Consider the following 10,527-nt stretch of genomic DNA (forward strand, 5'->3'; position numbering starts at 1 on the left):
TGCTCAGGTCATGATCTCAGGGTCATGGGATCGAGCCCCCTGTCGGGCTCTGTGCTCAGCGGGGAGTCGGCTTACCCTTCTCCCTCTGCTCCCCGCCTCAACTCACACTCCCTCAAATAAATAATTAAAAATCTTTTAAAAAATAGAAAAAAAAGAACCACGATTGGGTAGTGACCTAGGAGAGCCCCACAGAGCAATCTACAATAGTGAGAGTCATAGCTGAGATCCAGGGTAGACTGGTCTAACCATAAGGGTAGTGGTCAGTGGACCAGGGGGTGAGCCACATCAGCAAGGTTGGACGTGTAGCAAGATGGTCACTGGGACAATGGTCAAGAGGGATAGTGATGTCCACATCCCATGGTGAGGAGGTAGGAGAGCATGTGTGTGGCTTTCTGGGGTGGTATCCATCATTACACACGAGGGCGCAATCATTTCTCCTAACTCTGGAATGCTGGGTCTCCTCCTTCCCTCTTCTCAGGAGGAGGCATGTGAAGGATAGGAAGATGCACAAAGGAAAACAAATAGGCAGAAATTACACTAAAATCCTATTCAACGAGAAATTGTGAAGGTAAGAAGATACATTCCTCCCCTTTCTTTGACATAATTTAAAAATAATCGTTATCAAAGACCATTTTGGACGGATGCTGAGTTAGAAGTAAAGCTACCACCCCAGTGCCTGAGTCTACACTTGTGGATACCCCTGTGGAGACACCGGGTTTGTGTTCAGAGGAGGGCTATGGTCTTGTGTTAGGTGGGTAGATGCCAATGACCTAGTGAACTTTGGTTCAAATTGTTAAGATGGCCTGATGTTATTCCCCAAGTTAATAAGACCTGGACCATGATTCTAAGACTCTGAAATGCCTAAGAATCACTTGAAGATTCTGACTCGATGGCTTTGAAGTGGAGTCCACAAGTCTGATTTTCTAATTAGCTCTGGGTCATGTCTATGATACTAGTTCACAGCTCAAAATAACAAGGAGTGAGGGGACATTCAGACTGCACTGTATATATGATTTTTTTCTACTTTATAAACTTTTTTACTTAACATTTTAAGTAAGCATATTGCTTATGATATTACTTTTTAGATTCATGGTTTAATACCTGTGTAATATTTAGTTGCTTGAATATATAGTGATTTGCTTGTTCACCTTTTGTTTGAAATCTAAAATGCTTCCTATTTTTAGCTATCATAAATTATGTTGCATCCCTACTCATAAGTCTTTGCTACTCTGCACCACAACTTGCAACTGTGTTGGAGAATTCCATTAGGGTCCAAGAACTTCAAAAGAGATGTATTTCAAAACTTGAAAATACAAAAACAAATACTGACTGAACTTATATTGTCCATATCCAAGGCACTTGCTGATAGGAATTTTGAATTATTCAGAACAGTATAGAGAGCTTTCCTTTCACCTTGCTACAATGAATACTTGTCAATGATGCCATAAAGTACAAAACTTGGAAGTAGCTAGAATTTTCCCCATAGAATAGTACTGTAATTAGGGAGTATGCTCTAAGATGAAGGGAAAAAGACCAGATGTAATAAAATTAAACAGTAAAGTCATAGGCAACGACCTACGCAATGGGAATATGCCATGTACATTAAATTTTAAAAACCTACTACAGCATAACTTAGCACAAAAACTAACAAAAATTATATTCAATGACAAGTATTTATTTAATAAGTTGGCATCTCTGATTTGCTGCTGTGTCCTCAGGTCCTTGCTCTCACTTAAAGGACATCTAGCCCACAGGGCACACTTGAATAGAAAATGGTACCCCTTCCTCAAGGTACTTATTTCCATCTGGCTGAACTTTGTTATACAGATTGCTTTTGTTAGAACAAGACACTGTACTGCCATCTGGTAGAAAATTGTAGCAATAAAAATATAAATGTACAACGTGAATGGCATTTCTTAGATGTGACAGTATTTGCGGTACATGGTATGCACAACCATAGACGATATTCCCACAGCTGAAAAGATATTTGTAGAATGAATGTGTGACTATATTCCATTGATTCTGGTTGAAGTTGTAATCTGCCTATACCCTCAGCTGCCACTAACTAGGAAGCTTAGGAATATGCAAAGTGGTCAGACAGAGGTAATGGGAAGCCCTAAATTAGTACTTCTCAAACTTTAATGGGAAGTGACATGAGCAAGATGGCAGATTAGGAGGTCCCAACCCTGGCCACCCCACAAAAACAGGGATTTAAGAACTATCCACCAATGACTAAAGCTCCAGGAGAGTTCTGGAGTACAATTAAGAATCAGTAGCAACTCAATGGAGCACAAAAACTAAGGATGGCCACATAGAAACATGTAGGAGGCATTTTACCTCTGTCACCCCATTGCCCCAGCCCAGCACCTCTCAGCATCAAGAATATCCTTGGTCACAACCTCCTGTAGGGGAAAAGTGGAGCTGGAGGATCCCTAAAGCCAATGCATACCATTGCTGTGGACACTTACAGCCTTCGCCACTGAGGACTCCACACTCTGTGCTGATGTTGACTTCCGCTGACACAGCATCTCAGAGTCTCTGCCACTGTGCCCCCTGAAGCAAGCTGCCACACCCTACCTAGCTAGCATCCCCACACCCGTGCAAAGGTAAAGAAGTTTTTCCCCACTGAAATTAGTCCAGAAAATCTAGAAGATGTGACTGTTCCCTCAAATGTCAGACATCAATGCAAGGCTACAAAGAACATGAAAAATCAAGGAAATAAAAAACAAAAGGAACACAATACAGTTCTAGTAACCAACCCCAAAGAAATGGATATCCACAAATACTCCAGAGCAATTGTTGTAAAGAAGTTAAGCAAGCCACAGGAAAATACAGACTACTCAAAAAGATCAGAAAAACCATACATGAACAAAATGAGTAGTTCCAAAAAGAGATAGAAAATGTAAAATAGAACCAAATGGGAATTCTGGATATGAAGAATATAGTGAATAAAATGAAAAATGCAATATAAAACTTCAATATCAGACTTGGTCAAGGAGAAGAAAGAATCTACAAATTCAGAGACAGATCATTTGAGGTTTTTTTTTTAAGATTTTATTTATTTATTCGTGAGAGACACAAAGAGAGATAGAGAGGGGGGGGGCAGAGACACAGGCAGAGGGAGAAGCAGGCTCCCTGTAAAGAGCCCAACATGGGACTCGATCCCAGGACCCTGGGGTCACGCCCTGAGCCATGCTCAACCACTGAGCCACCCAGATGCTCCAAAGACAGATCATTTGAAGTTATCCAGTAAGAGGAGGATAAAGAAAAAATAATGAGAGGAGAAAAGCTTATCAGATTTATGAGACACCATCAAATGAATAGACATATTTTTTTTATGGCAGTCCCAGCAGTTGAAGAGAGACAGAGAAAGGAGAAAAAGTTATTTAAAGAAATAATGGATGAATTTTTTTCAATGTTTGGGAGGGAAATGAATCCAAGATCAAGAGTCACATGCTCTACTGACTGAAGGGAATTCTTACTATATTACTGTCAACTTCCTTTCAGATCTGTCAATGTTTGCTTTATACATTTAGATGCTTTGATGTTGGGTGTGTATATATTTATAATTGGATCAATTATAAATTGGATAAAATCAAAGAGGGGATCAAAAGTAATTTAAAAGATGTCTTGAGATTAAAATGTAAACACAACGTATCAAAATTTACGAGTTGCAGCACAGGCAGTACAAAGAGGGACATATATAGGGATAAGCACCTACATTTAAAAATAGAAAGTTGGGACGCCTGGGTGACTCAGTGCTTGAGCATCTGCCTTTGGCTCAGGACATTATCCTGGAGTCCCAAGATTGAGTCCCACATCGGGCTTCCTGCATGGAGCCTGCTTCTCCCTCTGCCTATGTCTCCTCCTCTCTCTATCTCTGTGTCTCTCATGAATAAATACAATAAAATCTTTTTTAAAAAAGACAGTTTACAAATGAATAACCTAACTTTATAACTCAACGAATCAGAAAGAGAAAAACAAAGTCCAAACTTAGCAGAAAGAAGGAAATAATATATATTAGACAGAAATAAATTAGAGAATTGAAAAGCAATAGAAAAAATCCACATAAACTAAGAGTTGGTTTTTTGAAAAGATAAACAAAATTGACAAACCCTTAACTAGACTAAGTCAAGAAAGGAGACTCAAAATCACAAATGAAAAGTGAGACATTACAACGGATGTCTCAGAAATAAAAAGGATCATAAAGAATTATTATGAACAATTACATGCCCACAGATTGGATGACATGAAAGAAATGGATAAATTCCTAGAAACATGCAACCTACTGAAACTGCATCAAGAAGAAATAGAAAGCCTGAGTAGACCAATAACAAATAAGGACATTAAAAATAAAAAAACCTCCCAATAAAGACTAGGCCTAAATCAGATGGGGCTTCACATGTGAATTCTATCAAACATTCAAAGAAGAATTAATATCAATCCTTCCAAAAATTTTCCAAAAACTGGAAAAAGAGGGAACATTTCCAAACTCAGCATCATCCAAATACCCAAATGAAACAAAGCCAACCCAAGCAAAGAAAATGATAGGTAAATGAATATTTATTGATGAGCATAATAATTTATGATGAGCATAAATGTGAAATCTTCCACAAAATTCTAGCAAATCAAACTCAACAACATACTAAAAGGGTCATATGCCATGACCAAATGGGATCCAAATTGCATCCCTGGGATGCAAGGGATGGTTCAACATATGGAAATTAATCAACACGATACAGCACATTAACAAAATGAAAGTAAAAACTCATATGATCATCACAATAGATGCAGAAAAAGCATTTGACAAAGTTCAACATCAATTCATGAGTAAGAGTTTTACCAAAATGGGTGCAAATTAGGTACTTCAACACTATAAAGAACATCTATGGAAAGCCCACAGCTGGGGCACCTGGGTGCTCAGTAGGTTAAGTGTCAGACTCTTGATTTCTGCTCAGGTCATAATGTCAGTGTGAGATCGAGCTCTGCATGCTCAGGTCATAATGTCAGGGTTGTGAGATTAAGCTCTGCATCAACTCTGCTGGGCATGGAGCTTTCTCATATACTTATTGGTCATTTGTATATCTTCTTTGAAAAAAAAAAGTCTATTTAGCCACTTATTTTATCAATTAAAAAACGGGCAAAGGACCTAAATAGACATTTTTTTTCAAAGAAGATATACAAATGACCTATAAGTATATGAGAAGGTGCTCGACAACACTCATCATCAGGGAAATGCAAATCTAAACCACAATGAGATACCACCTTACACCTGTTAGAATGTCTGTCATCAAAAAAGTAAAGGTAAATGTTGGCAAGGGTGTAGAGAAAAGGGAGCCCTCATGCAGTTTTTAAATTGATACAGATATCATGGAAATCAGTAAGGAGTTTCCTCAAAAACCTTAAAAATAGAACTGCCATTTGACTGAGCAATCTCACTTTGGGGTATATATATCTAAAGGAAATTAAATTTGTATCTGAAAGGCATGTCTGCACTCCTGTGTTTACTGCAGTATTCCCGATAGTCAAAAAATGGAACAACAGGAATGTCCATCAACAGATGAATGGATGAAGAGACTGGTATGTATCGACACTGGAACATTACTCAGCCTTCAAAAAGGAGATCTTGCCATTCAGGACAACATGGGTGAAACTGGAGGACATCATGCGAAGTGAAATAAGCCAGACACAGAAAGACAAATACTGCGTGATTCACTTATATGTGGAATCAAAAATACTCAAACTCTCAGAAGCAGAAAGTGGAATGCTGGTTGCCAGGGAGTGGGTGGAGGGGGAAATGGGAAGATTTGGTCAAGGAGCACAAAGTTTTAGTTCTGCAAAATGAATAAATTCTGGAGTTTTAAAAAAGATTTTATTTATGTATTCATGAGAGACACACACAGAGAGAGGCAGAGACACAGGCAGAGGGGGAAGCAGGCTCCCTGCGGGTAGCCCGATGTGAGACTCGATCCCAGGACCCTGGGGTCATACCCTGAGCCAAAGGCAGATGCTCAACCACTGAGCCCCCCAGGTGCCACAAATTCTGGAGTTCTAATACACAGCAATATGAATACAGTTAACAACAGTGTTGTACACTTGAATTTTCTTACCACAGACACACACACACACACACACACAAACACACAGAAATAATATATATGATGCAATGTATATGTTCATTAGCTTGATGATGGTGATTATTTCACAATGGGTATGTATATCATACATCAAGTTCTGTACCTTAAGGAAAATAAGTCTTAAAAAATATTAGACATTCTTTTTAAAAATATATTTTAAGTAAACTCTTTGCCTAATGTGGGGCTTGAACTCACAACCCCGAGACCAAGAGTTACATGCTCCACTGACTGAACCAGCCAGGTGCCCACTGACATCCCGGGAGGTCCAGACAGCGGTGCGTCTGCTGCTGCCCGGAGAGCTGGCCAAGCATGCTGTATCTGAGGGCACCAAGGCCGTCACCAAGTACACCAGCTCCAAGTGACCCAGGGCCTTCCATTAATAAAGAGTGAGCTGCTCCCCCCACCCAAAAAAAAATTCTTTTAAATTGCATAGAAATGAAGACACAACATATTAAAACTTGTAAAATACAGACAAATCCCTGCTTAGATGAAAATTTTTTTAGCTTTAAAATACTTACATGCTAAAAAATGGACAAGGAATTTGATTATTTGGCAGAAAAGCAAAACTAAAGGACCACTAAACCAACAAATGGTTATCAATCTTACTTATAGTCAGGGAATTGTGAATGAATATGTCATTTATTTTAGATCAGAAAAAAAAATGTGGGGGAGATGACACCTGGTGGCTCAGGCGTTGAGCGTCTGCCTTCGGCTCAGGGTGGGATCCTCGGGTCCTGGGATCGAGTCCCACATCGGGCTCTTCACATGGAGCCTGCTTCTCCCTCTGCCTCTGTCTCTGCCTCTCTCTGTGTGTCTCTCTGGAATAAATAAATAAATAAATAAATAAATAAATAAATAGGGAAAAACTGCGGGCAATCTTAAGTATTGGTCAGGATGTTGGGATTTGGTGGCTTTATTTGCACAATAGTTTTGGGGTAGAGTTTACCAAAATTGCTCAAGCTGAAATCTACTTGTGGGTACATGCCCTGTATAGACACTTTCACAAGTCCACCAGGAAGCCAGGATAAAATGTTTGTTTCAGAAAAACATGTTTATTTCAATACAGTAATGGTGAAAATGGAAAACTATTGAATTTGGGGATTATTAATTTTAAACACCTGACAAATTATATAACGTGTGATATATTCACAAATGGAATATGATGCTACAGCTGAATAAATGAGTTTGAACTACATCTGTCAGAACAGATAGTCCCAACACAGAATGTTCAAGAACACACAAATTAGTAATTATAGGGAATGCAGATGTAACGTTCAGAAGCACAGAGCCACTGGAAAAGAGACAATGAAGATATAAAAACCTGAATGGGGGGTTTCAGAACAGTCCCCCCCCCACTTATGGGAAGGAAAGCAGATGAAGAGACACTAGAAAGACCACACAGGAGCGGGGGTCTCGATTGTTTCTTCATATCTTTTCATTGTAGTCTTCACCTAAAGACACGGGGCAAAATGTCAGGCACCTGGAGGTTTATTTATAAGCTTTTCTATACGTGTGAATATTTCATAATAAAACCAATGGACACAAAACAAAACCAAACCTTTAGTGGCATGTGAATCACTGGTTGGAACCTTGTTAAAATGCAGATTCTGATGCAGGGGCCTGAAATTCTGCATTTCCAACAAGCTCACAGGTTATAAGGATGCCCTTGGTATACAGGACATGCTTGGAGTTAAAAGATTCTCAAGTGATGGTTAACCACCTAGGCTTCCCGCCAAGGAAATTTTATTTAGCAAAAGTTAGTAACTCTTAGTCGTTCAGTATTCTCTTTTAATTCCTGTGTCGAATCCTGGAATGGGAAGACATTTCTAGGTGATGCTAATGGGTAGCCAAGGTTGGGAAGCACTGGTCTAGCGTAAAGTGAAGGATTCAAAGCATCTAAACCCAGGGAACTGCCTGTAAATGGCATTCCCACACGAAAAACTAATCGTTGTGATCTTTAAAACTGTTGAAAAATAGAATTATTAATTGGAACATATTTGATTAAGCACCCAATGCGTGATGCACATAAATACTGCTTAAGGAATGCAGAGGAGAGCTCTATCAGTTTGGGATAAAGAATGGAGGACCCGGGTGAAGATGGGACAAGACTCTGCCCACCCAGAGTCCGAGGGGTGCTGTGAGCATAGGTGACCAAGGGAGTGGGCAGCTGAGCTGAGGTTAGCTCTTCCAATCCTCTGGAACTGTGCTTTTTCTGGAATTGAAAGCCCCCGAACCTTCTTGTTTATACTGCTGGCCCGATGAGTTTGGTTTGCAACTCAAGCAATCCACATGTTTGTGTGTTTTCCCACCTACTATAATCTCATGGCTGAGCTTGAATTCAGACCCGCTGAACTGTATTCCCAGGAGCTGCCTGATTCCCATTTGAAAAAGTTAGGGTTCATGGCCACTTTCATATTTGAAACTGTTAGAGATAGCTCTAGGCAGGTAGTGGCACAGGAGCCTGATGGGGTGCTTCTCCTTTGCCTGGAATACCTTCCCCCCTACTCTTCCTGCCTTCCCTCACGTACCCTCCTTCCCATCCTAGGATTGTCAGGCTAGCCTTTGGCACAGGATCACGGTACTTTCAAAAGAACTCAGATTCCCTGGGGAAGTCAGACATGCCAACAGCCATGGGAACAAGCTTCGGAAGGAAATCCTTCCCTGGAGTGAAGCCTACAGATGACGACAGTCGTGGTTGACACCATGACTGCAGCCTCATGAGTCTGAGGCAGAACCACCCGGCTAGGGGGCTCCTGGACTCCTGACCATGGAAACTAGGAGATGACGTTTGTTTTCTCAAACTGTTAGGTTTGGGGCAATGCCTGTATTGACCACCAGAACGGAAAGGAATGCTCAGTGTTGGGGTGAACCCGTGGATCAGTGGGCCCAATGGAAATGATATGTGTGTGTGTGTGCGTGTGTGTTTAAAATATATCCCACATCCTTGGAAGTGAAAAACGAGTTTTTGGAAAAAAAACAACAACAAAAAAAAAAAAACAAAAAAAACACAACCCACCAGGTTCTTTGTTGTTATGGAAGCCATTTGATAACCCTTAAGCAGCTCCCCCCACACACATACACACAGTCACACACACACACACACACACACAGACACACACACACACACACACACAGAGTCACACGCCCAAGAGAGTAGAGGACAGTAGCTCAGAAGATAAGAGGAAGACTGGTTGAACAACTCAGGTCCATGGGAGCTGCCCTGCAAGCAAGAAGTACCATAAGTTAGGGCTGTTTGGTTTTAAAGGACAGAAACCCAACTCAAGCTAATTAGCAACATATGTAACTTACTGGCTCACATATATGGGAAGGGTAGGGGTAGGATGGCTTCAGGACTCTTGTTGCTCATCTGATGTGCTCATCTGATGCCACCTCTTCTCTGTCCCCTGTATCACCTCCAGCTCTCTTTTATGCTTTTATGCTTCTCCTGGGGCAAATGGCTTTCTTTGGCCACCAGCAGCTAACTTCTCATCCCAAGTTAACCTCCTTTACGGGGAAGAGCACATCTCCCCTGACATCTATTAATCCAACCTTAGGAATACTGTGATGGATCAGCCTGGGTCACAACCCCTTGTGGGAAATAGGGCTGGGGTTGGGGGGTCAGGGAACATGCTGTGACTGACAGGCCTGCCTGGACCACAGAGAGAGAGGGTGGTTGCCCAAAGAATCCAAGAGGAGGAGGAAGAGAGGGCTGGGCAAACAAAAATATAACCACCACACCGCCCTACCACCTGGAGGCTTGACAAACAAGCCATTCTAGACGTGCAGTTGCTATTCTTAAGGTGCTCCGGAGAGATGCAACTGGAGGCTTAGCCAGGAATGGGATTTTCTTCTAGAAATTTCCAGAAATGGAAGTCCCCGGAGGCCATGGCAGGCTCTCAGGTCATTTCTACTTAAGAGCTTTTCGACTCGTGAGTGTGAGAAGTTAACTCTCCTCCATTCAGCAGGAGAGAAGAATTAGGTCAATTTGCCCTTATATTTTGAAGAAAGCTCATTTGAATTTTCAAAACACAGGGAGACTGAGGATGTAGGAATGTGTGGAGGTGGTAGACATCTGCTGATTTTTTTTTTCCTTAAGCAAGTTTGAGTTGGGATTCCAGCTTATGCAACCAAAAGATCCTAATAAAGTTGGTTTTTTAAAGATCCAGATTTTTTTTATCAGCGATATGATAAATGAGATACAAGTGACTAGAGATTAAAATGTTTTGTGCTGGAAGGTGAATTCAAGGGCAAATATATACAAAATGTGCCAACTGAATCTTCTATATTCTATATTCAGAATCATAGTGTGTTAGAACTGATGAGGCTTTAGGGATCCTATAACTGGTTTTTCTTTTAAATGAAAACAAGCATCTTTTCATATGTTTAATGG

The sequence above is a fragment of the Vulpes vulpes genome, chromosome 10 (genome assembly GCF_048418805.1).
Source record: "Vulpes vulpes isolate BD-2025 chromosome 10, VulVul3, whole genome shotgun sequence".
Taxonomy (NCBI): Eukaryota; Metazoa; Chordata; class Mammalia; order Carnivora; family Canidae; genus Vulpes; species Vulpes vulpes.